General features: G+C 41.8%; 1 long non-coding RNA gene across 1 annotated transcript in view; it reads left to right on the forward strand.

The window, feature by feature from the left end:
* Nucleotides 1-4,618, forward strand: part of LOC149128297 (uncharacterized) — a 134,320-nt gene that overhangs the window by 77,361 nt on the left and 52,341 nt on the right. The gene's annotated exons all lie outside the window — the stretch shown is intronic.

Consider the following 4,618-nt stretch of genomic DNA (forward strand, 5'->3'; position numbering starts at 1 on the left):
GGGGACTTCTGATAAAGTGTGGTATGTGAGAGTTATCAGATTTGGCTTCTTTCCCTGCTGCTTCATCAGAGGCTGGGCTCTTCTCATGTTTAGTTTCTCTGTCTTCTGCAGACAAATCTTTAGTTTTTTTGGGTAACTACTTTGGCTTGTTTTCCCTTTGCTCCTCTTTTCTCTTTGGTTTGCATTTTTGTCTGAAAGTTGATCATTTCCTGTTGCCCTTTGTGGCTTTATTTTTGCTTTTGCAGAAGCAGAGACAGGTTAAACCAACCACCTTACCCATCACCTCTTTAACTTCCTTCGTTGCTCCTCCCCCCAAGTGACTTCCTCCTGTGTGCCTAGGAGGCCCACGTACAGGGTGAGTGCATGCCAGTGTGGGTAGGGTGTGCCCAGAGACTTTGGGAAGCTGGCCTACCTGGCCCCTGTAAAAGAAATTAATATAAAACTTAACTATAAATGGCAAATAAAGAGAATTTATAACAAAATATATTTTATTATGTAAAATTTATTATCTGAATATGATAGAAGATATATTAGATGCCTGTAAATTTTGATAAAATTAAATTTATATTTAAGATATTTAAGAGAGGATCAGAAGCCATTTGTATAAGTGCTAAAAACAACAAAGAGTAGAGGTAGGAGTGGCAATACTGCTCTAAGTTATAAAGACCAGAATAAAGTAATAAAATGATACATTCATTAGTTTAAGATAGGAGACAGGAGGATATAAGTTAGTCTAGCTAAGTGGAAGACATGTGGAGGTGGAAGATATGGATACTGATGACCTTGATGTTGTGAAGGTATAGTCTACTGTTTGTATTAGTTTTTTTTTAACTTTTATTTAATGAATATAAATTTCCAAAGTACAGCTTATGGATTACAATGGCTTCCCCCCCATAACGTCCCTCCCACCCGCAACCCTCCCCTTTCCCACTCCCTCTCCCCTTCCATTCACATGAGGATTCATTTTCGATTCTCTTTATATACAGAAGATCAGTTTAGCATACATTAAATAAAGATTTCAACAGTTTGCTACCACACAGAAACATAAAGTGAAAAATAATAGATGATTTTTTAAATGATGATGAAATCAGATCAGACCTATTGTCATGTTTAATCCCAGATTTATTTACTTTTGTGAAGGGGGGTGGTGAAAGAAAGATGGCTTCCATCTGCTGGTTCACTCCCCAGATGGTCACAACAACCAAAGCTGATCTGGTCTGAATCCAGGAGCCAGGAAGTTCTTCTGGGTCTCCCACATGAGTGCAGGAGTCCAGGCACTTGGGCTATCACCCACTGCTTTCCTAGACCATTAGCAGGGAGCTCGATTGGAAGTAGAGCGGCTGAGAATCGAACTGGTGCCCATACGGGATTCAGGTGTTGCAAGTGGCAGCTATATCTGCCATGCCATAATGCCAGCCCCATATCTTTTTTTTTTTTTTTTTTTTTTTTACTTTTGACAGGCAGAGTGGATAGTGAGAGAGAGAGAAAGACAGAGAGAAAGGTCTTCCTTTGCCATTGGTTCACCCTCCAATGGCCGCCGTGGCCGGTGCATGGCGTGGATCTAAAGCCAGGAGCCAGGTACTTCTCCTGGTCTCCCATGCGGGTGCAGGGCCCAAGCACTTGGGCCATCCTCCACTGCACTCCTGGGCCATAGCAGAGAGCTGGCCTGGAAGAGGGGCAACCGGGACAGAATCCGGTGCCCCAACCGGGACTAGAACCCGTGTGCCCGGCACCGCAAGGCGGAGGATTAGCCTATTGAGCCATGGCGCCGGCCCCATATCTAGTTTTTAACAACAAATTTTAGAGTAGAAATATAAAAAATTTTTAAAAAGTTTGTAAAATGTAAAGAAAATATTCTTGTACACCTGTACATAGTGAGTTTGTGTTTTAAACTAAATCTATGAGAGTCAAAAAGTTAAAATAAGGACAAAAAACCTTTAGAGTGAAAAAGTTACAGTAAGCTAAAGTTTATTAATTATTGAAGAAAACTGTATTATTATACATGGAATGTAGCTTAAATGTGTAGTGTTTATCAAGTCTATGGCAGTACACCATGATGCCCTTGGCCTTCCTCACTCATTCACTGATTCACAGAGTAACTGGTAGTCCTGCAGGCTCCTTCATGGTAAGTGTTCTCTACAGGCATATCATTTTAATGTTTTATACTGTAGTTTTGCTATAACTTTTGTGTGTTCTGAAATGTTGAGATACAAAAATATTTACCATTATGTCACAATTGCCTACAGTACCATGCTGTACATGTTTATAAGCTAAGCATAATAGGTTGTCCCATACAGCCTAGATGTGCAGGTGGCGATATCATCTAGTTTTGTGTGAGTACACTCTGTGACAGTCACACAATGACAGAATTGCCCTACATCGTAGTTTGCAGTATCTCCCATGACTGTAGTTATAAGAGAGGCTTTGAGGAACTTGTGTGGTGGAATCCTGGAGATGGCACCTGAGTAAGACTGAAAAACAATAGGCAAAACTTAAACATATAGCTTCAATACAGAATGATCACAAGAGAGACTTTAAAATCGTTGTGTCACAGAATAACAGACGATGCATATGAAATGACGGCTATGAGCTATATTGTATTGAAATAGGAAACTCTATCAGAGGACACTTTTATTTCTCTGGACTACATCTCTGGTCTAGGTGGGTCTGTAGAGACTTCCAGCCAAAATAAACAGCTACTCATTTCTGAACAATTCTTCTAGGCACTGGTGGTTGTGTTGTCATTTGGATACATCTTTACTCCAACCCCTAACTGGCAGGAGTTTTCAAAGTACTTTGATAAGTATTGCTCCCCTGACTATAGCAATCCTCAGTAAACCTGAGACTTCCAGTCTCAGGAGGGAGTCCCCAGTGTTTGGGCCTCCAGGAAGTGGTGAGATTCTCTCTTTCTCTACCTCTTACACAGTGAATTTCAGGGGTGATCCATGGTTCTCCTTTATGAGACCATATAGTCATGCTTTCTCTTGATATTCCTGGTTCTAGCCCTGGCTGTACTGGAACAGGTTGGCCAATCCTGCCCAGGTCTCAAAGACTAACAGCTGGGGACAAGGTTCCTGTAGGTACCTACAACCTTCACAGCTATTTTTTCTCCTGTTCCTCTGCTTCAGAAAATAGAACCATCCAAATGCCACACACCTACCTATGCTAGGCTGAAGTGACAGCTTACACCCTCCTGCAGGGAGGAGGGGAAATTTGGCACCTTAGTTTTCTAGGACTGTTGTTGCAAACAAGTACCCAGCAAAATGGCCCAGATCAACAGAAGTGTATCATCTCGCTGTTTTGGAGGCTAGGTGTCCAAAATCAGGGTGTTGGCAGGGTCACGCTCCATCTGCGACCTACAGGAGAAGGGTCTTTCTTAACTCTTCCTGGTTCCTGGCAATGTTCGGTATCTCTTGGCTTCTGCATCATTCCAATGCTCCAGATGCATCACTCCACTCCTCCATCTTTACATGGTATCCTCTCTGTGTTCACCTGACTCTGTCTAAATTTCTCTCCTTTTATAAAGACACCAGTTATATCAGAATAGGGCCCACCCAAATGATTTTATCACTTCTGTCAAGAGCCCATTTCTAAATCAGGTCACTTTCTGAGGTACTGAGAGTTAAAACTTCAACATACTCTTTTTGGGGGTCACAATTAAACCATAACAGAAAACCTTCAGCAACCACTCAAGTGAATTTCTGAGCTTAAAAAATTGAGTACATCTTTGGGCTCTCATCATCAGTTCTTGGAAAAACAAGAACAATTCAAAGTGTCTTCCTATAGAATTATGCTACTGATATTATCATAAGCACAAATAAATGGCAAGTAATAATAATTTCTTAAGAGGTTACTGTTAGTTAGGAGCTATTCTAAGCTCTTCTAGCAATATACTGTCATTTAATTCTTCCATATACTCTTTTGGGGTAAGAACTCTCATTTCTGTTTTATAGGTGAGGAACCAAAAGCACAGGGAGACCAGGAGTCTTGCTTGGCTACATCAACATTATGTTTATGTCTCAAGACAAAGTATTTTCTTCTCTCAGAGGAAGGAGTCCTTTCATTCCTGTTGATCTCCAAGCTGAGATGAAGTAATTCAACTCTACTTTCCCACATCTCCCAGACCACAGGGATAGAGGTGGCTATATTAATCCATGTTATCTCACATTGGCTTTTTTTTTAAGATTTATTTATTTATTTGAAAGTAAGAGTTACACAGAGAGAAGGAGAGGCAGAGAGAGAGAGAGAGAGAGAGAGAGAGAGAGAGGTCTTCCACCTGTTGGTTCACTCCTCAGATGGCCACAATGGCTGGAGCTGGGCCAATCCGAAGCCAGGAGCCAGGAGCTTCTTGCCGGTCTCCCAAGCGGGTGCAGAGGCCCAAGGACTTGGGCCATCTTCTACTGCTTTCCCAGGCCATAGCAGAGAGCTGCATTGGAAGTGGAGCAGCTGGGTCTTGAACTGGTGCCCATATAGGATGCTGGCACCGCAGGCAGCAGCTTTACCCATTATGCCACAGCACCAGCCCCCCATATTGGCTTTAAAAAGAGAAGAGTCAACTTGTGATCATATTGCATCCTTTATTGAAGAACTAGAAAAAAGAGTATTAGAAGTGACTTCA

The sequence above is a fragment of the Oryctolagus cuniculus genome, chromosome 1 (assembly GCF_051225735.1).
Source record: "Oryctolagus cuniculus isolate XC-2025 breed Fujian yellow rabbit chromosome 1, ASM5122573v1, whole genome shotgun sequence".
Taxonomy (NCBI): Eukaryota; Metazoa; Chordata; class Mammalia; order Lagomorpha; family Leporidae; genus Oryctolagus; species Oryctolagus cuniculus.